Source organism: Mus pahari, chromosome 7, assembly GCF_900095145.1.
Source record: "Mus pahari chromosome 7, PAHARI_EIJ_v1.1, whole genome shotgun sequence".
Lineage (NCBI taxonomy): Eukaryota > Metazoa > Chordata > Mammalia > Rodentia > Muridae > Mus > Mus pahari.
The window spans coordinates 49,026,787-49,051,750 of record NC_034596.1 but is presented as its reverse complement, the minus strand read 5'-3'; the positions used below and the strand labels follow the sequence as shown (position 1 = coordinate 49,051,750).

General features: G+C 43.8%; 1 pseudogene; it reads left to right on the top strand.

Moving 5' to 3' along the window:
- Positions 1 to 2,515: 2,515 nt before the first annotated feature.
- On the top strand, positions 2,516 to 3,203 carry LOC110324766 (annotated as a pseudogene).
- The last annotated feature ends 21,761 nt before the right edge of the window (positions 3,204 to 24,964 follow it).

The window sequence follows — 24,964 nt, the reverse complement described above, 5'->3', positions numbered from 1 at the left end:
AGCCACGCCCACTAAGCCACTGCTCACACCAGCCACGCCCACTAAGCCACTGCTCACACCAGCCACGCCCACTAAGCCACTGCTCACACCAGCCAAGCCCACTAAGCCACTGCTCACACCAGCCACACACCAGCCACGCCCACTATACTTCCCGGCATTCCTTGGCCACTGCTGACTATCTCATTCTCTTCTCCTTCCTTCTCTTTAAAAACAAACAAACACAAAGCATGGCTTCTCTTCTCTGGGTCTCAGCAGAAGCCATGGCGAGTTTAAAACTCTGTTTATAAGTGAAAAACAAAATATCTAGGCTGGACATGGTGCTGCATACCCTCCCTATTCATTTGAGCACTTGGCAGATGAATCTCTATGAACTGGAGGATAATCTGGTCTGCAAAGTAAGTTCTAGACCAGCTAAGCTAAGACTATGTAGTGAGACTGTGTCTTTAAAAAGGAGGAGAGAAGAAGAAGGAAAAGGAACAAAATTGAAGAGAGGAGATGATGATGATGTCTGATAGTTTTAAGCAATTATTAAACTTTGTGCTCTCAACCGTGTTTTCATCAGACAGTGTTTTCCTCCATTGTAAGTCAGGGCCATTTTTACTCTACATATGATTCAGAATATTGTTTAAATTACTACTCAGAAAGATGGGGAAATCATTCATTCTATGAGGTGCTTAAGGTGCTCCATTCCTAGAACCCACTTAAAAAACATCTAGACATGGTGATGCCCTTGTAATTGGAGCTCTGGAGAGCTGGAGACAGGTTGATCTGTGGGGCTTATGACTCAGCAAGCTCCTGGCTCAAAAAAGTAAGATGGGTGTTTCCATATGTTCTTCCAAATGGCCTACCTACTACTGTACAAGCTTCCTAAAATCTATACATATATGAAAGTGGTCTAAATGGAGTTACCAAATAATAGGAGAGACAGTGCACCAACTAGACATGTTATGCCACCAAGTAAAACTCCCAGTGCCAGGAATGGACTGCAACTTGTTGAATGGTTGTCCAAGGGGGCCTTATGAAAACACCCACACATCACAGGCTATTGTCAAGGCTACTGGTTACTCTTTACACCTGACGATAAAAGACCCTTGTTGAAGACATTTCTACATGCTAGAGAACACAGAGAAGTTTAGCTGTACATGAGTAGAAGCATCAGGCCTGCTAATTAGTGTCTCTAGTGCTGGAAGGTATTCTGCATGCTACTGAGGAAGAAAAGAAATCATAAACATCTCCTAGCTGCAGTCCCAGGGACTACAACAGTGACCTGCCTGCAAAATATCCTGGTGCAATAGAGGTACAGATGTTATACGAATAGCCAACCGCGTCTAATTGGATTTTTAACTAACTCCATGAGATGGAATCCAAACCTGACATTGGTGAAGTGGGCAAGAACCTGAGACTAGATAAATCATGGGCTTCAGGAAACACCTACTACTGTTATTCTGTTAACTTAGCAAGAAAGTTACTTCTGATGACGCACTCCTATGCCAGTATGTCAGTGCCTAGCTTAACCCACATGGACAAGCTGCTTCTCGCAGCAGACAGGAATTAACACAGAGACTCACGAGTAGAGGATGTGCAGAGAGAGAGAGAGAGAGAGAGAGAGAGAGAGAGAGAGAGAGAGAGAGAGAGAGAGAGAGAGAGACTTTAAACACTTAATCCCAAATGGAATCTCTTCATCAAAGCCTTCCTATCAGGGCTAGAAAAGGCAAACAAGCATAAGATGTAAGTCAAGAGATAGTAGACAAAGTGAATAAGAAAAAGCTAAATGGCTGTATCAAGAGAATGACCAAAAAAATGTGAAGAAAGGAGAAAAAAATCCAATCCACTGAAGAGTCAAGTAAGACAGGATTGTTAAAAAATAAATTACAAAAGTCCTGCTGGGGGCATGGTTCAGTGGTACAGCACTTGTCTTACATTCGAGTGACTGGCTTCACTGTCCAGTTGGGGTGGGGGGAAGAGAGGGAGAGAGAGAGACAGAGAGAGGGGAGGGGAAAACACGATGCTTGGATTGATAGTAGGAGGTCACTTTGAACATTATTTGAATGCAAGTCTCTTAGAATTATAGAAGACAAATATCTTCGCAGTTAATGGAAATTTGCAATTTTTTATAGGTATAGATAACTTTTTGAAGAAGGGAGAAATAAAAGAACAAAATAGAGACCAGCAGTCTTTAAGAAGGCAGTATTTTAAATTTAGACGATGTGGAGCTGGAGAGATGGCTCAGTGGTTAAGAGCACTGGCTGCTCTTCCAGAGGACCTGGTTCAGTTAATTACTGGTATCCACATGGCAGCTCAGAACTGCTGTACTTGAGGTCCAAGAGATCAACAGCTTCATTTTGCACCAAGTGTGTACATGGCACACAGACATATATCAGACAAAACATCCATACACATAAAGTAGAAAAATTAAAATTCAGAAAATACGAGCATCCATTCAGAAGAGGAGTAAGTAAGAGAAATTTAAAGAGCAGAGGCAACGTGGATGAAAATACTCTATCATATATATAGGAGGCAGCCATGGCGCCCAGCCGGAATGGCATGATCCTGAAGCCCCACTTCCACAAGGATTGGCAGCAGCGAGTGGACGCTTGGTTCAACCAGCCGGCGCGCAAGATTCGCAGGCGCAAGGCCCGGCAGGCAGAAGCGAGTCGCATCGCCCCTCGCCCCGCATCCGGCCACATCAGGCCCATCGTGAGGTGCCCGACAGTGAGATACCACACCAAGGTCCGGGCTGGCAGGGGCTTCAGCCTGGAGGAGCTGAGGGTGGCTGGCATCCACAAGAAAATGGCTCGCACCATCGGCATCTCTGTAGACCCGAGGAGGCGAAACAAGTCCACGGAGTCACTGCAGGCCAACGTGCAGCGCCTGAAGGAGTACCGCTCCAAGCTCATCCTGTTCCCCAAGAAGCCTTCTGCTCCGAAGAAGGGAGACAGGTCTGCTGAAGAACTTAAGCTGGCCACCCAGCTGACAGGACCCGTGATGCCCATCCGGAATGTGTACAAAAAGGAAAAGGCCAGGGTCATCACAGAAGAAGAGAAGAACTTCAAGGCTTTTGCCAGTCTCCGAATGGCCCGTGCCAATGCCAGACTCTTTGGCATCCGANCNAAAAGGGCGAAGGAAGCTGCAGAGCAAGACGTTGAAAAGAAAAAGTAATGCGCTGTTGGAGAGTTGCAATAAATTTTCCATAAAGCAAAAAACAAAACAAAACAAAACAAAAACTCTATCATACCCATAGATGGAGGGATGATCCTGGAAAACTTGGAGCATCCTCTGAGATGGCGGGAGAGGATGGCTAGTGTGGGGTGAGCAGGGAGCTCCTAATAACAGGTTCAGACATCAGACCCTCTACTTTTCCTGGGAAAACAAAAACAAAGCCTCAATTCTGCGGATACTAGTGGGAGTGAGGTCTTAGTGGGAGACCAGAAGTGAGTATCTGGCGCAGCCACTGTGAAATACAGGTGAGCCAGCCAACCAGCTGAAGCTATGCTATAAATAACGCAGAGAATTTCTTGGCAGTCCAGAAGCAGGACTGGCAAAAGCAGATGGCTGTGCTGATCCCAGCTCGGTGACTGGCAGTCAGGCAGTGCATTAAGGTCACAGAGTAGAAGAAGCAGAACACTAGTGTCTTAGTTATGGTTTCTATTACTGGGATGAAACACCATGCCTGAAAAGCAAGTTGGGGGTTGTGGGTGGAGGACCCATCATTGGAGGAAGTCAGGACAGGAACTCCGTGGGGCTGGAACCTGGAAGCACGACCTGATGCGGAGGCCGTGGAGGTTGCTGCTTACTGGCTTGCTTTCCATAGCTTGCTCAGCCTGCTTTCTTATTGAACCCAGGACCACCAGGCCAGGGATGACACCACCAACTTGACAAAATGTCTTATAGCTGGATCTCGTAGAGGCATTTTCTCAACGGAGGCTCCTTCCCCTCTGATGACTCCAGCTTATGTTAAGTTGGCACACAACATCAGCCAGTATGGCTAGGAAAACAGCATTGAACAGCTCCTCTCACACCAGACTGCACAAGGAAGGAGAAAATAGCAAGGAGCTAGCGGGCTACAGAGGAAAAAAAGAAGCCTGCTGCATTTTAGAAGTCAGAAGGGGGTTGTTGGCGGGAAGAGGGGAACAGACGGTTTATCTAGAAGGTAAACCAGAAAGAAAGCCAGCCTGCATCCCTCTAAAGTCTCAAGTTCAGCTTCAAGTCTCGCTGAGACAGTGATTCCTCTGTCGGACGGGTGAGCAGCACAGAGGAATCCTGTTTTGTCACCCAGTATGACTCAGAGGGCAGTGAGCAGTCACCATTCCGAAAGGGTCCCTATTCATTCAAAACTGACCTGCACTGGGACCCGAGAATAGGGAACAACTATGAATCAGAGAGCGTCGATTGAAATTCCTGAGCCCAAGATGAGAAACTTGGGAGCCAGTGTTGCAGATCTGACTGGCTTCCAAACTGAAAGCCAAAATGTATGTGCAGCAGGATGCTCAGCCCAGGCAATGAAGTGTGTAGGGAATGACTGGGAGCAGGTCTCATCTACTCAGTACTTTGATATCCCTAAACCTGAATCAACCTCTGGAGCCTGCTATCTCTTGTAGAGCGCTCAAATCCCAAAGTCCCAATGCTTGACTTAACATTGCAGCATCCTCCTCTCATCAGGTGATTGGTACTCAGGAGATCTTAAAAGTAAGAAGACAGGTCCTCTGTGCATACCACACTCGCAATGTATTTGATAGGCATCCCTACTCCATCACTAACCCCATTAGAGGCACTAGCCACATCACCCCAGTACTATCTGGGGAGTCTTGGGAGGAGAAGGGAACGTGCCCAGGCAACACTGCAAAGCTAAATGTATCCAGCATAGGCTCCTGGCTCACACAGAGGGTAAGAAGATAAACATGTAAAGAGAAGACAGTTCTGGGGCACATCAGACACTTGTTCAAAACAGACTCAACAGCATCCTAAACCATAGGAATGCAGTGAGTTCATAAATTCAACTGCCCTCCCCCAGAGCAGTTATCGGACAGTCTCCAATTTCCAAGGACTCAATGATGCAAATAAAAACAGGGCATGGCAGATGAAGTACTACACTCAAACGTCTATAAAAAAGAAAAAGATGTCGGCACTATCCAAGAACCCTGGGATACTATCAATCCAAAGAGCAGAGATAAAACTAAAGGCAGAAAGAATCCACTCAATGAAATGATGGCAGACAAGTTTCTAAACCTGAAACAAGAAGTAGACATTCCAATACAGGAGGCATTAAGAATCCTCAACAGACATCAACAGAAAAGAACCTCTTGACAAAGGAAAGACAAGACAAAGAAACGATATTAAAAACTATGAAGGGAAGATGTCAACTTACAAAGGAAGAAACACTAGATGTCTCTTCAGTAATCTGCAAGGCCAGCAAAGTATATTTCAAGGCCTCCTTCCATTAATTAATTTATTCATTTTACATTCCAATTACTGTTATCTCTGCCTCCTGGTCCCCCCATTCTCCTTCCACTTCTCCTCTGAGAGGGTGGAGGCCCCCCCGGGTATCCCCTTATCCTGGCACATCAAGGCTCTGCGGGGCTAGGCACATCCGCTCCTACCGAGGCCAGGCAAGGCAGCCAAGTTAGGGAAATGAGATCCACAGGCAAGCAACGGCTTTAGGGACAGTTCCTGATCCAGTTGTTGGGGGATCCACATGAAGACAGAGTTGCACATCTGCTACATATGTGCAGGGAGGCCTAGGTCTAGCCTATGTGTGCTCTTTGGTTGGTCTTTCAGTCTCTGAGAACTCCCAAGGGTTCAGGTTAGTTGGTCTTTCTGTGGATTTCCTATCCTCTTTGGGTTCCTCAATCTTGCCCCCAACTCTTCCATAAGACTCCCCAATCCTTGCACTGTTTGGCTGTGGGTATCTGTGTTTGTATCTGTGTCTGTTTCAGTCAGCTGCTGGATGGAGGCTCTCATAGGACAGTTATGCTAGGCTCTTGTCTGTATACACAACAGAATCTCATTACTAGTGCCAGGGATTGGTGCTTACCCATGGGATGGGTCTCAAGTTGGACCAGTTAGTGTTTGGTTATTCTCTCAGTCTCTGCTCCACCTTTGTCCCTAAATTTCTCGTAGATATGACAAGTTTTGAGTCAAAGGTTTTGTGGGTGGGTTGGTGTCCTTATCTTTCCACTGGAGGTCTTCCTGGATACAAGAAGTAGTTTCTTCAGGTTCCATATGCCCACTACTTGGATTCTCAGCTAAAGTCACCCCCATAGACTCTTGGGGGCCTCCCCCACCCCAGGTCTCTGGGATGTCCTAGAGATCTTCTCCCTCCATCCACTTCTGATGTAAAGTTTGTGCCTCCAAGAGTTCCTAACTACAATGAAGCTATCTTTCAAAATTGATGGAGAAACAAGAACACTTCAAAGCAGGCACAAGCTAACACATTTTGTGACCCCCCAAACCAGCACTGTCCCGACCTCCAGGATGGTGAACGAGGACTGGGGGACCACCTGGAAGAGAATGAGGGAACAAGAAATACAAAGAACGGACAGCAAGTCAAAAAAAGTCTGATCAAGCTGACAAATTTTAATTTTCCCAGGCAGGTTTTATACCCAATAGAAGCAGGATATGGGAAGGGGGAATGACATAGAATCGCTTTGTTTCTGGAGGAATGCACCTGTTTCCCAAAGCAGGATATTGGCTAGATACAGAAAGAGCAGAACAGGTTGCTAGGTACCTATCCACTAAAATCTATAGCTATTTGTTCTACCTGAGTTTTAAGATCTATCGCTACTTGTTCTCCATTAGGCTAATACTTTCCCATAGAGGTCTCAACTTTTCCCACAGAGATCTCAACTAAGCTAGTACTTTTCCACTAAGACCAAGACTTTGTAAGTAAGCACTAATGGCTGACAAGGCAGTTAACAATTCAAACAGGGTTGCTCCCAACACAGCACTGCAGAACACAGTTAATGCTACACAAAGGAGGAAGAGAGATGCTCTCAGTCACAAGAGCATAGCAAAGAGTGACTTTCTGGAGATAAATAAACTCACAAAGGAGAACAGAAAAATCAACCCAGTAACCACTCAACAAAGGGAAAATCTCACCATCCAACAAAATCTTAGGAATCAGCAAGCACCCCCTTAGAAATGGCCTTACATTTAAGTAGCCTGAGGACACCAACAGAAAGAAATAGCTGATTAGATTAAGAAAACTAGATCTATTCAATGTCTCCAGAGAACCCACACACAGGGGGTAGAAGGATGAAAACAATCTATCAAGTGAAGAAACACTGAAAACAAGCCAACATGGCTACTCTGAGACCTGATAAAGTACAGGTCAGGCCAGAGTTACTAAGGAGAAATACTACACTTGATCTTAGCCAAAAGGCTGAGAAGCAATACTGAGGAAAAATAAAGGAGCTTGTTTGCATTAATAAAAAAGGAATTCATGTAACAATTATAAGTACACATACACTGTTGGGGCTCTCAATATATGTCAACACTAATAAAAACTCAGATAGGTCCTAATACAACAAAAGGTGGTTTCAATACCCTATTCTCATCTAAATACCTAAAACAAAGAAACTTCCACTAAACTATAGTGCAGATCAAGTGGACTTAACATGTAGCTATAACAGATTTGACACAGTCAACAAATATGGAAAAGTATTGGCTCAGGACCCCCAAGACCAAGTTCTCAACACAAAGGAGATTTATTTGCCCCAGAGAGCCAGAAACCACAGAATAAAGAACAAATACAGGAGATAGAGGATGAAGTGGAGTGGAACAGAGGAGAGGAGCAGAAGTAGTTGTCTCAGAGGACAAAGGAGTGCCTCTGGATAGAGAGAAGACAGGCTTGGCACATAGGAAAATAGCATATTGGGCTGGTGAGATGGCTCAGCGGGTAAGAGCACTGACTGCTCTTCTGAAGGTCCTGAGTTCAAATCCCAGCAACCATATGGTGGCTCACAACCACCCATAAAGAGATCTGACACCCTCTTCTGGTGTGTCAGAAGATAGTCGCAGTGTACTTATATATAATAATAAATAAATCTAAAAAAAAAAAAAGCATATTATGAAGGTACAAGGTGGAAACCCCAAGTTAGGATGAAGCGTTTAAATTTAAACTTCAATACTTAGATAGCTGGACCTTGATAGTCAGCCTCAGGAGGAAGTGACCAAATAAGGGAATAGACCTTGGTGGCTAGCTTTAGGAATGTAATCAAAGGTTTTTTAGAAAGGCAGAGGAAATGGGAGGGAAGGGCAAGGCCTGCCAGAGCCATGCTCAACACACAAACTGGCCAGAACTTCACTCCCTCTAGAATAGATAACATTCTGGCCCACCAATTAAGCCTTAACAATTATGAAAGAATAAAAATAATTTCTTGTATCTTATTGAAGTATAGTGGAATGAACTAGAAATAACAAAAGAAACTACAGGAACTCCATGAATACTTGGAGACAGAAAAATATACTCTTGAATTGAGTGGTCATTGGAGAATCAGAAAGTTACATTTTCCTGGAGTCCATGCACATGAAAGTATGGCATACTAGAACCTTTCGGATCCAACTAAGTTTACTCTAAGAATAAAGTGTATGCTAGGCATGGTGGGCACATGCGGCAGGGACAAGCAGATTTTTGAGTTTGAGGCCAGACTGGTGTACAGAGTGAGTTCTAGGACAGGTTCCACTGAAGTCCACAGGCTTCTTGGTGAACATTTAAGATCATTTATTCCAAATACTAAGAAAACAAATCTTCACTCAGTGAATGGAACAATGAACTGAACAGATATTTCTCAAAAGAAGAAACACAAATGGCCAATTAACTCTGGCAAAGAGTTTGACATTCTCAGCTATCAGGGAAATGCAAATTCAAGCTTCATCGAGATTCTCTTTCACCCCAGCTGGATTGCCTGCCAAGAAGAAAACAAAACACATTGGGAGGTGGTGGTGCATGCCTTGAATCCCAGCACTTGGGAGGCAGAGGCAGGTGAATCTCTGTGGGTTTCAGAACAACCAGGGCTACACAGAGAAACCCTGTCTTGAAAAACCAAACCAAATGAACAAACAAAACAAACAAAAGAACCAAATGCCCACAAGGATATGGAGAAGAGGAGTCATTATTTACTTCTTGTGGGGGTGTAAACTGGCAGAAATCAAGATGGAGGTTTCTGACTAAACTGAAACATAACTACCAAATGAGCCAACTCACACATCCACACTTAATGTCTGCAGTGTTTTCAGTGAATAAGGAGCAGGGCTAGTCTAGATGTCCGCCAACAGAGGAGTGGTAAAGGTAATGTAGTGCATATAAATAATGGGATTTTATTCAGCCACTATAGGAAATAAACCATTATATCTGCAGTAAAATCGATGAATCTAGAAATGATTATATCATGTAGCAAACTATCTCAGTTATAGAAACACAAGAGAGCTGGTGAGATGGCTCAGTGGGTAAGAGCACCCGACTGCTCTTCCAAAGGTCCAGAGTTCAAATCCCAGCCACCACATGGTGGCTCATAACCATCCGTAACAAGATCTGAAGCCCTCTTCTGGAGTGTCTGAAGACAGCTACAGTGTACTTACATATAAAAAATAAATAAAATCTTTAAAAAAAAAAAAAGAAACACAAGAGTTCCATGTTTTCTTTCACATGCAGATTTGTGTGGTGTGTGTGTGGTATGTGTGTGGTGTGTGTGTGTGGTATGTGTGGTGTGTGTGGGTGTGGGTGTGTGTTGTGTGCATGTATGTGTATGTGTGTGTGTGTGTGTGTGTGTGTGTGTGTGTGTGTGTAGTTCATGGAGCTAGAAAGCGGACAATGAAAAAAAGGAAGGAAATCTTAAGGGAGGAGGGAATCCATGCAAAATGAAAGAAGGAGAATTTTAAGGAAGGAGAGAGCAGGGCAGGGAACGGGCCTGGTGTAGGGCAGACGAGGAATGACTAGAATGAAGAACTCGTGAAAATGCTACAATAAACCCATTACTCTGCCCACTAACTTTTAAAACTAATAAAAAATGAAAAGAAAAACAAACATTCAAAACAGCTGAAAATTTTAGAAAAATGGATAAATTGCAGGGCACATAAATCTGTAGAAACTCAGGGGCTATTGACAGATTATAGAGATCTATAACAAGGAACAAGAGTGAAGCAGCTGTGTAAAAAACTATCTCCACGAATAAGATCTTAGGGCTGGATGGAGTCCATCAAACACGTAAAGAAGGGCAAGGACAGCGTTCCTCTTAAAAAACTGTTCCAGAAGACAGAAAGGGGAGGAATGTTACCACGTTCAGTCTATCGATACCAAAATTGTATGAGAATACAACAAAACGAAGGAAACTGCATATCAACTTCCTGATGAACACAGACATGCACATTTTCAAAAAAAAAAAAAAAGTGCTTTCAAACCGAATTCAAGGATACATCAAGATCCTATTACCCAATCAAGTTGATTTCATTCTAGGAAGAAGTGGCTGATGGGACTTCTATGTCAATTCTCTCCCATAAGGTTCAGGGAGCACAGCAGGAGGAAGTGGAAGGGCAAAGGTAAGAACCAGAGGAGGGCTGGGGAGGACTGCTGTAGCATCCTGTCTTCTGGGTATGGCACGAACATTGTACTTGTGTGCGCACAATAATTGTGGTTACCTACCCAAGACCTTCACAAGATCAAGCCACTAGAGATTCCAGCATGGACGGGGGCAGGGGGCTATGAGTCCCCTCTCCTAACTGAGGAGCTATTGGCAGTTAATTACTACTAGGGGAAGTCGAGTCAATTTTCTTTTATTTATTTGTTTGTTTGTTTTAAAAGATTTATTTATTTCCTATATGTAAGTACACTGTAGCTGTCTTCAGACACACCAGAAGAGGGAGTCAGATCTCGTTACAGATGGTTGTGAGCCACTATGTGGGTGCTGGGATTTGAACTCAGGACCTTCAGAAGAGCAGTCGGGTGCTCTTACCCGCTGAGCCATCTCACCAGCCCTGAGTCAATTTTCTTTAGGCAATTCCTGGTAAGTTGCTTGGGCTTCAGTGGATGGCTGCATAACCATGCACATACATGCAGTGCTAATTGGATTTGGTGGGTTATAAAACAAAAAGAAGACATGAATTTGAGAGGGAGATAGGTATAGAGGTCTGTGGGGAATTGGAGAAGGACGTAGAGGTCAGTAAAATGAAAAAACATTGTATAATGCAGGAAACTCTCAAATAATAAATTAAAATATTGTATTATGATACTATGTTCCAGCTGGGCAGTGGTGGCGCACGCCTTTAATCCCAGCACTCGGGAGGCAGAGGCAGGTGGATTTCTAAGTTCGAGGCCAGCCTGGTCTGCAGAGTGAGTTCCAGGACAGCCAGGGCTACGCAGAGAAACCCTATTTCAAAAAAAAAAAAAAAAATACTATGCTCTACCAAATTGGAAAAGCTAAACAGATGCATTTTTATGCCTATTTCCTAATAGAATTAAACAAAGATGAAATATACAATCTAGACAGATCTTTAAGAAGCAATGAAATTGGCCAGGTGTGGTGGTGCATGCCTTTAAGCCCAGCTCTTGGGAGGGAGAGGCAGGCAGATCTCTGTGAGTACCAGGTCAGACTGATCCACATAGTGAGTCCCAGGACAACCAGAACTTTTAGAGACTCCCTGTCTTAAAAGGAAAAAGAAAGAAGTATGAGAATAAGAAGCAATGGGATGGAAACAACAATAAAAAATAATCTAGCCAAAAAAGTCCAGGACCAGATAGATTCACTGAAAAAACTCTACTAGACTTACAAATAAGAACTAACACCAAAAGATCATAATATTTTTATCATTAATAATAAGTAAGAATATGTCTTTTCTTGATTTTGGTCTCATAGAATCTCAGCAAGGAGTGGCAAGCAAGAGGAGAAAATGTGCAAGCCAATAAAGCATTCTTAACATGAGGAAGGATGGCCTGTAAATGGATGTGTGCTCTGCTCCGGCAGAGCCTGGAGGATGGCAAATTGAATTCAATAGTGTATAATTCTATTCCTCATTATTAGCATTTCCTCTCTCATCCTGATGACTCAGGGCCTACACATTAGTGTAAGCATATTCCGTGAGCAACTTCATTTTTAGCTATTGTTCATACTGGCCAGTTAAATATTTGCACCCAGATTCAGTTCTTTTCCCTAAGTTTTGTTAGCAACGAAGGAGTTTGAAATATAAATTCATTTTTACTCCACTTCAAGAATAACGAGAACCAAAGAATCTAATGAGAGATTTATATTCATTAGTAAACAGTAACTTCAAAACCATTGAGTTTTGTTTGTTTTGTTTTTTGAAACAGGGTCTCTCTATGTAGTCTGGCTATTCTGGAACTTGCTATGTAGACCAAGGTGGCCTCCAACTCAGAGATTTTCCTGCCTCTGCCTCCTGAGTGCTGGGGTCAAAGGTGTGCACAACAATGACTGTCCTGTATTTTTACAATTTTTACTTAGAAAGAGAGAGTATGCATGTACATGATGGTATGTGTGGATGTGAACATGGGCACAGTGGATGCATTGAGGTCAAAGGGCAGCTTTTTTCAGAAGTCTGTTCTCTCTCCTTTCCCTGTGGGTTGAAGAATTTAACTCAAATGGTCAGGCCAGCACAGCAAATGCTTTAACTTGCTGAGCTAGCTCACTGGCCCTGAAACATAAGATTTATTGTAGTTATCACAAAGAGAGAGAGAGAGAGAGAGAGAGAGAGAGAGAGAGAGAGAGAGAGAGAGAGCACACTCCTAAATCACAAGATTTTGAGAGTAATATTTATATACTTTTTCTTTGCATTTGATAACTCAGCAAAAATAAAATTTATAAGGGACCTATACTAAGTTCAGTTTTTGAGCTAGACAAAATTAATAATCTTAATTTGTTAATTTTATTATGAATTATCTGAGCCTTAATATTATTTAGTGTTATTCCAACATTTTTGGTGTTTAAGTGGATGGTCCTCTGTCATGAGTTTCATAGCCACATAAGTCTTCAGTTGGTAAGTAAGATTTTTTTCTGGGGTGCCTTCTCTGCTACTTGTAAAGAATGGAGCATCCCGAGTGAAAACACTAGTTTATTTTTACGCTATCTATCTCTAGGTAAACAGAAGTTTGCCTGAGGTGTTTGCTAAGTAGAGTGTTCAATGGCCTTCCATACCAGTGGCCTCCTCGGTTCCAGCCCCGCCCCCCCCCACGCCCATCTTTTTCTGTTCCCTGGATTCTGACTTGTGTTTAGAACAGAGTCACAACTGTTTTCACCTTGGTGGATGAACTCTGTGACTAAGTTGGCACAGGATGGTGCTTCCTGTGGTTTCCATCAGGAACTCTGTGGCAGGAACAAGCTGCCGAGCAGACCAAGGACTGTTTTCTGATTCCTCTCAGCCCCACTTTGGTGACTTCCCACAGACACCAACCTTTCCCATAGTCTGCTCTGGATCCCATTAACAGATTGCTTTCTCTGGCCACGGTAGGTATCTCTCTGCCAGGTCCTCCTCTCAGTGCGGGAACGTTCCACCTTGCTGCTTGCCCTTTCAGGGTCACTTCCTCCCCATCTTCCATGCCAAAGACCAGAGCGCTCTTCTCCCACGCTTACGGCATCTTTCCACTAGTTTCTTGAAATCTCTCTCCTGGTTTCTGGTTCTATAAGATGTGAAACCTGGTGCTTTAGTTCTGTGGGGAGTGGAGGAAGCCCTGGGTGAGTGTCCTAAGTACATGTGCATCGTTGGCATGGGCACAGACATGTTGAGTACTCTAAGGCCTCAGAGCCATGTGAAATTGACAAAGCCCTTACCCACGGAGCCATATAGCCCAGGCTCAGGGAAAATGGCAACACATCCTCCAGATTCCAACGATTGATCGCTATGTGTAAAGGCTGGCAGTCGACCTTCCTCTTCCTGGATTTTTATAGCCTGAGACTATCCTGAGCTGGAACTAGACCCTGTATGAACCAGCAAGCCCTCTGCTGTACTTAATAAACACACTGCTCAGACCCCACTTGACCCCAGCTTCACTGCGTCAATGTGTCTGTCTTGTCTGCATCCCCTCTCGAACCCTGGCCAGGCTTCCAGAACCCAAGCCTCAAGGGTCATGGCAGAGTTTCTTTCTGTTGCTTTCATATAAATATCTGAATAAAAAGGCAACTTAGGGGGAGAAAGGCTTATTTTAGCTCACAGTTCAGGGGCAGAAACTTGAAACAGCTCATCTCATTTACAGTCGCTAGCAGGGAGAAAACACTTGCGTGCTTGCATGCCTACTGCTCAGCTAATGTTCTCCACTTGTATACAACCTGGGACCCAGGGTATTGTGCTGTCCACAGCATGCTGGGTCATCTGACATCAATGAACATGTGATCAAATCAATCCCCCACAGGCCAATCTGACCTAAGCAACCCTCATTGAGACTCTCTTTCCAGGTGATGCTAGATTGTGTTAAGTTGACAAAACTAACCATTATACCAGGTGTAAGGTAAAAGAAAAATCATAGCTGATAACAGAATCATTTTGAAGTGTGCTTCAGTCTTTGCCAATTATTTATGTCTATAATAAGAAATTAAGCTGGGTGGTGTGGCGCACACCTTTAATCCCAGCACTCAGGAGGCAGAGGCAGGCGGATTTCTGAGTTTGAAGCCAGCCTGGTCTACAAAGTGAGTTCCAGGACAGCCAGGGCTATGCAGAGAAACCCTGTCTCGAAAAACAAAAACAAAAACCAAAAAAAATTAAGGCTCCCCCCCCAATGTGTTGATGATAAAAATTGACTTTTTTCCCTTTTCTGTCAGGCTCATGTGATTAAGTGCAATATTATACCTGTACAATATTGTTTATATAACCAACAGCAATGAAATAACTAGGAATACAAAGTTGATATGCCATTTGCATATCACAGTTCACAGATATGTAACTGTTGAAAGAAATACAAATAACTGGAAATAATTGCTGTGTAGAGGTAGCAGGATTATGTTCAAGTTGTTACTTGAAAATATGAGTCCATGCCTATAAAGTATTCACAGTTAAAAAACTTTTTAGTTTAAGGTTTTTGTGGTTTTTTTATTTTATGTATTCGAATGTTTTGCCTGTGTGTCTGTGCACTATGTGTATGACTGGTGCCTTTGGAGATCAGAAGAAGGCATTGGCTACCCTGGCACTGGGGTTGCACATGGTTATGAGCCACCATGTGTGTGCTGAGAATGAAACATGGGTCCTCTTAAAAGGCAGTCAGTGTCTACCTTAGGGTTTTATTGCTGTGAAGAGACACCATGACCAAAGCAACTCTTATAAAGGCAAACACTTAGTTGGGGCTGGCTTACAGTTTTAGAGGTTCAATCCATTTTTATCATGGTGGGAAGCATGGCAGCATGCAAGGAGACATGGTGCTAGAGAAGCAGAGAGTTCTACATCTTGATCTGAAGGCAGCCAGGAGGAGACGTATGCCTTGTGCAGACAGCAAGGAGGAAGCTCTCTTTCCACACTGGGTGGAGATTGAGCATAGAGACCTCAAAGCCCGCCCCTACAGTGACACACCTCCCTCCACACCTCTTCCAACAAGGTCACTCCTCCTCCAACAAGGCCACTGTACAGGCAGCTGGAGCTGAAGCCAAGAAGACAAGGTGTGTGCTAGGAAGGGCATGGCTGGAGAAGTGACCCGAGCCCTTGGAAGAGCCCAGAAGATTGTGAGTTGGATCCCAGACATTGGATGGTTGGAGACTGATTTTTGCTTTTGATTGTGACTGTGCCCTGATGTTTTTCCCTCTTGAAGGAAGTTTTTTAGTGAAGCCCACAGTTAAGAGACTTTGAATTTTAAAGTACTTTGTATTTTAAAAGATACTGGGTATTTTAAAGGGATTGAGCTTTTAATATGTAAAGACTGTGGGACTTTTAAAGTTATTTAGATCTTGGGGATGAATAAGAACTAAGGGTTGAGGCTTACTAGTGATGTGTTTGTGTGTCAAGTTGACAAGGGGTCAATTGTACTGGCTAATTTTGTGTCAACTTGACACAAGCTGGAGTTATCACAGAGAAAGGAGTTTCAGTTGGGGAAATGCCTCCATGAGATCCAGCTGNNNGGCATTTTCTCAATTAGTGANCAAGNGGGNNNGNNCCNTTGTGGGTGGNNCCATCTCTGGGCTGGTAGTCTTGGGTTCTATAAGAGAGTGGACTGAGCAAGCCAGGGGAAGCAAGCCAGTAAAGAACATCCCTCCATGGCCTCTGCATCAGCTCCTGCTTCCTGCCCTGCTTGAGTTCCAGTCCTGCATCCTTTGGTGATCAACAAGGCCACACCTCTTCCAACAGGCCACACCTCTTCCAACAAGGCCACACCTCCTAATGTGCCCCATGGGCCAAGCTTTCCAGCACATGAGTCTATAGGGGCCAAACCTATTCAAACCATCACAATGTTCTTAACTACTAAACCATTTCTCCTGCACCATAAAGCTTTAAAAAAATTTTTTTTACAATTTTCTTTTTTAAGATTTAATATGAGTACACTATAGCTGTCTTCAGACACACCAGAAGAGGGCATCAGATCCCATTACAGATGGTTGTGCGTTACTGGGAATTGAACTCAGGACCTTTGGAAGAGCAATCAGTGCTCTTAACCATTGATCTGTCTCTCCAGCCTCCCACCCCCACCCCAATAACGCTTTTACAAAGTGTTCCTTAGTGTAGAACAACATCAGAAACTTTATGTGTGTGTACTCAATTTCTTTATCTGATTAGAGACTGAGGGTTTTGAAAGAACTTAAGTGCCCTTAGGATCAAATAGGAATGTAACTGTGGTCCTTTCCTGTGTAAAATACTGTTAAATGTTTTGTAGCAATATCTACCTTTGCTCTGTATGCATATGTAGAGGTACTATTAAGTTTAACTGCCTTCTTTGAGATTAAACAGCTCAGAATTATCCACTCACCATTGTGAGTCAACATCCATGTTGGTGTGTTTAAACACCTCTTTGAATATTTATAATGGTGCTTTGCCTATTGAGAGAATCCTACCTGAGGGTTATGTTCTTATTGAGAATTTATACAGTTAGAGAAAGACCTCTAACTGTATGCATGTGCGTGAACAGATGCACACCAGCCGGCTCCATGAGTATGGATATATAAATATTTTCTAGCTGCATCCCGGAGGCAGCATAGGCAATAATGCTACTACAGTAGCAGCAAACAAACCTAGTGCTGCAAAATAGACTTTATCCATTAAAAGGAACCAAGGCTTCTCAAGTAATAGCTGCATTCAGCCTGGAGCAAGGTGAGCCTAAGAAATCTTAATTATGCCACACCGTAAAGGTTCGTCAAGAATAGGGAGACACGCCGGGTGTGGTGGCACATGCCTTTAATCCCAGCGCTTGGAGGGCAGAGACAGGCGGATTTTTGAGTTTGAGGCCAGCCTGGTCTACAAAGTGAGTTCCAGGACAGCCAGGGCTATACAGAGAAACCCTGTCTCGAAAAACAAACAAACAAAAAAGAATAGGGAGACACATTGAAAGGCCACAGAATCTGGATGATAGGTAGGGAGTATATATAGGCTTTACAATGTGTTATATCTTTTAAAATGTTTAGTATCAGAATGTTGGGAAATAACTCGAAACACAAAGACACAGAAGCCAAGAATGAATGACTCTACGCCTGAGGAAACTTAGAATTTGATCATCAAAAGAGATGAAAGGGATGGAGACATAGCTCTATGCTGCTCAGGCAGAGGACCCTGGTTCAGTTCCCAGCACCCACATCAGGCAGCTCACAACTACATTTGATGGCAGTTCTTAAAGCTCCAACACAGTCTTTAGACTTCCAAGGATACTTGCATGCCTATGGAGCACATAAAGACAGGCATACCTACGTGCATATAAACAAAACAAAACTGGAAGGAACTGAGATAAGCCCTGAGTGAATGTGTATTGTCGACAAAGACATGGCTATATCAAGGACCCAAGGCCTCAGACCCATGGGAGTGGCAAAGTCCTCTTCTGGGTCAAGTGTTTACTAATGATTGGCCAACGTGTGCAAAAACTAGCAACTGCAGCTGACTACCAACTGCAGCTGACTACCGATACCGCTTCTCAGGACGACTAGCCTTTTCCCCTGTGCTGCACATAATACATGCTTTGATGTTTTAGTGGGTTCATAGTTGGTGCCACTCCATTAAAATGTGCAGGGCCCGGGCTGGAGAGATGGCTCAGCCGTTAAAGGCTAGGCTCACAACCATAAAATGTGCAGGGCCCACCTTACCCCGACTTTTCTGTGCCTGTGTTTGTCCTTTCTTCTTGTCCCAGTCAGGTTTCTAGGACCAAGCTGTACAGGATGCAACACAAAGAGAAAAAAAAAAAAAAAGACACTCATTGCTCTTGCAGAGGACCCCAGTTCAGTTCCTAGCACCCCCATCAGGGAGCTCACAACTGCCTATAACTCCAGTTCCAGGGGATCTGATGCCCTCTTCTGGCCTCTGTGGGCACTGCATACATGTGGCACACATATACATATGTAGGCCCACACACAAATAAAAAAAATTGTAAAAAGTAAGTAGATAAATAATGTAAGAACACTATAATCAACTTAATGAAGTGGAACAATTCTATATCGAGTAATATAAATTACGAATTTCTAAACAAGGTTATTCACAGGTACCCTGAAACAAAATAGCTTCAGAAAATACATATTAATTACAAAGATGGAAAAAGGAACTTTTTGAAGAGCAAACACCAACACATAAGAACATGGAATCACTTGTGAGAGTCCTCAAAGCTATCTAGTTTAAATCTAATTATGAATAAATATCAGACAGACTCAGAATGAAAGCCCTTCTATAAAAACAGTGGGCTAATAGTCTTCAAAGTTGTCAAGGTTGTAAATGTCAAAGACTAAAGAAATATTCCAGATTGAAGATATGCATTGCAACTAGATAGAACACTTATTTTGGAACTGAAAACCTTTACTTACAAGGAACATGATTGAGACAACTAAGAAACCGAATGTATCACACAAAGAATATCGCTATGGTAGTTAATTATGACTATGTGGAAAGGACTTGGGAACACTGTGATATAATATTAGCAACTTAAATCTCAAGTTCAGGGTAATAATGTTTTTGTACTACGCTTGCAACCTTCTTGTAATCTTGTTTCAAAACAAAGGGAAAAAATTATACTTAAACTCCTGATTATACTGGAAAAACACAGACTCAGAGCCACGGACTCTGCCTGTGATCTTCATAGTCCTTTTATACTTAGGTTCCCGGTTAAGGTTCTTTAGGGTCTCTTCCTTGGGTAAGATTCCATTATATCCTCCTTCAGCTCCGGCCCTGCCTGAATATTTCCAGGCTCCTGAAGTGTCTGCCTTCTAAGCCGCAAGTGTAGATTCTGGCTGGCGACAAAAATAGTTGTGGCCGGAATCTCTGGACTGGAGGACAGCATGCTGTCCTAGAAGTGACTTCTGTCTCAGGAGCTCCCATCGCTCTCTCGGCGGTGGAGTAGTCACGCCTGCCACAGTGTGCGCTCCCTGGCTCGGCGGGCGGCTGGCCAGCCTGGGCGCGGGAGGGGCCGGGCGCTCCCAATGGCCGCTCCCGCCGCGCTGTCAGCCCCGCCCGCCCTGCCCGCTCCGCAGTCGCCGGCCGGGAGCCGGGAGCCGCTGTGCTGTCGTGGAGCCGGGAACGTGGCACAGCCGGGACGGGCGCGAGCGAGCTCAGGGCGTCCCTGCAGGCAAGCCGGGAGACGCGGAGAGGAGGCTGGGGGCGGCGTGCTTAGGGGGCTGGGCGGGAGCGGCTGGAACCGGGCGGCGCGGGACCCGGGTGGGCGCGGTGCGGAGGCTGAGGACCCGGCCCGGGTGGGACGGAGCCGAGGGGGGACGGGGTCCCGGCTGCAGGCACAGACGGGACCCGGGGGCTGACTGCGGCGTGGCTTGTTTCCTCCTCAGCCCAACAGGTAGGCGGGGTCGGCAGCTGCGGGACCGGGACGCGGGAGGGGAAAGTCGGGGACCCGGTCGCCTGCCCCGCGGCTGGGGACCCGCCCTGCACCGCCCGGTCGGCCCCCAGCAACAGAAGAGTGGACGTTGCCTTCTGTTGCCAGAAGTTTCCAGGTCTTCTTAAGAAGGAAAGCCTTCGCCTGGGGCGTTTGCGGAGTCGGTGGAAACGATTGTTTTAATTTTCCTTTATTTGCTTATTTCGCTCTTCTACACGCCAGCAAGAAAGAGATCATCTCGAGCGATTGCAAATCGTTAAGAACTTCGTAAAGCACCTTATGGTACTTAGTAACCATAACGTGTTCCTCTGACAAGTTAAGGGAATTTCACCTCTCAGGTCAGACAAATCAGATGGTTTGCAGTCCCTTGGGTTGTGTGTGGTTTATAAAAATGCTAGTCGCCCTAAAGGAACTTAAGAGCCTAGAGATAAGGAGAAGTTTAAGGAAGTAAAGAAAAAAAAAAAAAGCCCTATAACAGTTCGGGACTTTGAAAAACAATGCTGTGCAGAGAGATTAACTTAAGTTGGGGAACGAGTCATTAGCGCAAGGTTGTCTGGTTTTATTTCGAAAACATCTTAGACAATGTCTGAAGATGAGGTTTAATTATTTGTTTGAGACAGGGTCTCAAACCTGCCTCTGCCTTCAGAGTGTTGGAATTTAAGGGGTGCGCTAACACAGGGGCAGAGAATGAGATTTTAGATAAGCACCCAAACTGATACTTACCTTGTTTTAGAGCCCCTTAAAAAAAGTAAAGCCAGGCTCAACAACGCACATCTGTATTTCTAGTATTTAGGATGTTGAGGCAGAAAATGGGAGAGTTTCTAGCCAGCCTAGGTTAGGTAGAGAGAGCCACATCAGCTAACTCAGTTTCAAAAAACAAACACCAGAGAGCAAGGAGGCAGTTTTACTAAGTAAGGGGCAGAGAATATTGGAGAGTGGATTTGTTGTGCTGTGGAATGCACTTACTTTACATCGATAGCTGTAGGTCAAGAATAAACTCCTGACTTTAACCTATGGTTCTCTTTATGGATCCTTGATTAGGTCACCTTTACTTGTTCTTTAATTATATTAGTGTTTGATGTTAGTAACAGAAAAATACAGAGTTCCCAAATAACGGGAGAGGGGTGGAGAGGTTGTAGTGTGCACATGTATGCAAAGGTGCTTGCACCCAGGACTGTGCCCTGCTCTCACTTGCTGCTTTTTTGAAGCAGGGTCTTCTCCCTAAACCTAGAGAAAACCTTTCTGCCCGCCACAGCAGTGCAGTTAGAAGCGCCTGCCCCCATCTATGTTTTTTGTGGGTTTGATCTCAGGCCTTCATTCTTGCTCAGCCAGCCTTCTTACTTGCTGAACCATCATCTCCCCAGAATCCCAGAGTACCTTTAAAATTTCTTAATTATTCTCTAAAATTAACACCATCAATTTAAACTAATGAATGTACTCTCTGTGGGAAAAATGAAGGTTCCTTGTCTTTACCCTGTGCTTTTCTGTTTCCCACCCTCCATTCTTTGCAGCTTAATTTTTAAGAGGTCAGTTGCTAACACCTTCATTAGCCTTTCTTGTGGATAAAATAAGGGGTTAACTTCTGAGTAGTCTAAATTCAACTATTCTAAATACCTGATAACCTATTTAATGACATTTAGAAGCCCTCTGAGTATTCTCTGGAATTCTAGATCCAGTGTAGTGCTATGAGAGGTGTGGCTTTCCCGCCTAGTTTATGGTTTTATCATTTCAGCAGCTTTGGTCTCTTGAGAGTGAAGAAAGGGGGGGGTGTTTTTTATGTTTCTGCTTGCTTTTTTTTTTTTTTTTTTTTTTTAATTTAAGCATTAATCTCCATCTCTCCTTTCTCCATACTGAGAATCAAGTTCAGGGCCTTGAGCCTCTTCCCTTTCTTTTTAATATAACATTCACTATGTCTATCATAAGTTAGTTCTGCTCCAGAATTTTCTTTTAAACATGCTAATGACAGAGTTGGGTTACTAGATCAGGTAGAATATTATTGAGGTGTCAGTGTAGACCTGAAATAGAAGGTGTTTCTATAGCAAGAATCAAATGGGATTGCTTCTTGGCCTTTTAAAGATCAAGTGTAGAACAGAATGAGATATTAGAACCCTAAATACTCTGCATATTGAAATTGGATGTGTGTTTAGAGTTATGCTTTTTTTAAAAAAGCATCATATGGGTACAGAATCTCTCAATCTTTTTTTTTTTTCTTCGAGATAGGGCAGAATCTCTCAATCTTAATTCCAAAGTCTAAAAAGCTCTGAAATGTTTTTTGTTAAATTCATTTGTTAGCAAGGCTTGAAATGATTAAGGTGCTATTTGTAGTCGTTATGCAATACACACACACACAAACACACACACAGCACCTTTATCAGTGTGTATGTCTATGTGTATATGTACATGTATATGTGTGTGTATAGATACATAAATATATATTGCTGTAGAAATAACTATCAGTTTGATGACAGAGGGCTTTCCATATCAGCATGGAGGTCTGATGCACTTGGCAGTATATTTACTCTGTGAGATGGGTGGGCCATGACAATAGCTGCTGTAAGGCAGAGAAATAAGGAGTTGTTCCAAGGAGCTGTCATTGTAAAATGAAGAGTGAGTGAGACAGGGAGTGAGAAGCCGTGTCTGCCAGGAAAGCCCTCAGGGCAGTGTGGCTCCAAGAGATGAGCCATGTGTGAAGTTCTATGCTGGGTATTCTGTGCAAGTAATGAATTATAAGTGGAACCATCATGTGTCGTGGCCTTGGTGTAGAACCATGGAACTGGACCCATGAAGATGAACTGGACTGTTGGTTCATAGTGTGGTAAAGGGTGAGTCTGTGAGCGTTAACTAGAATAAGAGCTATAAAGGGCGGTGGTGTGTTGGTAGTGGTGGTGTTGGAATCTAAAGCAAACTGTGTCTAACTGAAACAAGGAAGTTCTATGTGGCAGATTGTGCAAGCAGCAGATATAAGGATAGGTTTTTGGTTTTTGAAGGTGAGTAGAGTTTCCTTTCCCTGCTTGCAGATTCTGCTGTGCTTGTGGATGCTGGCATCTCGTGCACTTGGCAGCGCCTTTCACTTCTGCTTTTAAAGCTAGCTTTAGTGAGGTGTTCCACTTCTTCCATCACTGTTCACTGCCTGCTCTGGATTATTCCCGCTCTCAGGGGATTTGCCCTTTCACACTTAATGTAGTAGTTCACTATTCTACTCTGGCTGGATTATTTATCATGTCAAAATGGAATTAATAGGCGTTGAGGGATTTCTGTCAAAGTTATGAGATCTCAAACAATGAAGTGTTGTATACACTGCTTTGTTTTTTCCTTTCTGACCCTGGACTTTGAACTAGGTACCAAATACTGTACATTGTGACTTTCGGGGGACTGTTAAGGGAAATGCAGACAAGTGAAGCTTCTTTGAGCTTCTTTGTGCCTTTGGGTTCTTGGACACCCAGATGCAATCTTCCATTTCAAAAAGAGATGAGAGAGTTTGGTATGATGGTTTTTAAAGAAGTAACCGAAGCTGAGATAATACTTTCAGTACTTTCCGACCTTCCATCCAGGTTGAGAAGACTCTGGAAGTAGTGTCATTGAGAACTTAGCATGTTAGTGAAAAGCTTTGGCGTGCTGGGCAGGGAGCAGAGTAAAGAGAGGAGGAGAAGCAGGCTATGAGTTTTATAAGATGCCTCCCTCAGCAGCTGTGTTAGTCACTGCCATTAACAGCAGCCATTAGAAACCCTGTGAGGTAGTTAAAGGAGCATGGACATTGACACTGGACATAGATGTCACTTCCTTCTATATAAACAGTGTTTCGCTGTGAGCAGATTTTCTTCCCCTTTCCTGCTTCTCGAGGTCCTTCCTCCTTTACTTCCTTCTTTGCTGATGATCAAACCCAGGGTCTTGTGCCTGCTGTGTAAGGGCTTTCCCACTGAGATGGACCCCAGCCTAAAGGCAGACTTGTTAAGCCATTGTCTTTGTCAATAATAACAACAACAACAACAATAATAATACACAGAGCTGGGTCTAGTACCACAGGTCTGTAAAATAACTGTTTTGGTGAGCAAAATAGAGTGTGAGTTGGATAGTTGTTATCAACTTGACAGAAACTAGACTAGCCTGAATAGGGATTCTCAACTGAAGAGTTGTCCTGATTACTAATTGATGTAGGTGGTCTGTGCATGGTGGGCAGTGTTATCCCTAGGCACATGGGCCTTCTTGTATGAGAAAGACAGCTGAGCAGGCCAGTAAGCAGCGTTCCTCCATGGTCTGCTTCAGTTTTCAACTTCAGATTTCCAAGTTGACCTTGCCCTGGCTTCCCTTAATAATGGCCATCGATGGAAGGATGAGGCAGATAAACCTTTTTATCTCCAAATTGGTTTTGGTCAATAGTTTTTTGGCTTTGTTAGGTTTGATTTTGTTTTGTTTTGGTTTTTCAAGACAAGGTTTCATTGTGTACTCCTGGGTGTCCTGGAACTGTAGACCTGGCTCTGTGGACCAGGCTAGCCTCAAACTCACAGAGATCCACCTGCCTCTGGAGTGCTGGGTACCACTGCCCAGCATTGGTCAGTGTTTTCTCACAGCAACAGAAAGTAAACTAGGACAGGCATTGATACCAAAGAGTGGGACGTTGCTGGAAGGACCTGACCGTGTGGTCTTTTATGCCTTTGACTGTTTTGTGAATATTTGGGACCGTGGGTTGGAAAAGCCGTTGAGTGCTTCTTTTAGAGCTGTTGTAGGAGCTCAGAAGATCAGAATGCTGGAAAGAGTGCAGATAGCAGAGGCCTGGCTTCTGAAACTTCACAAAGAAGTTGGAGAGTGCCTAAAGGTTATGAAGGCAGTTCGTGTGATAGATTTGAATTAAGAATGTATGAAAATTACACCTTTGATTTACTGGGACAGTAGGTACTGGTTAGCTAGAGCTGAGGAATCAGCTGTGATCAACAGGAGATGAGCATCACTGAGGTGAAATCTGGGGAATAGTTCCTTAGGGTGGGCACACAGTTCCTTAGGGTGGGCACACAGTTCCTTAGGGTGGGCACACAGTTCCTT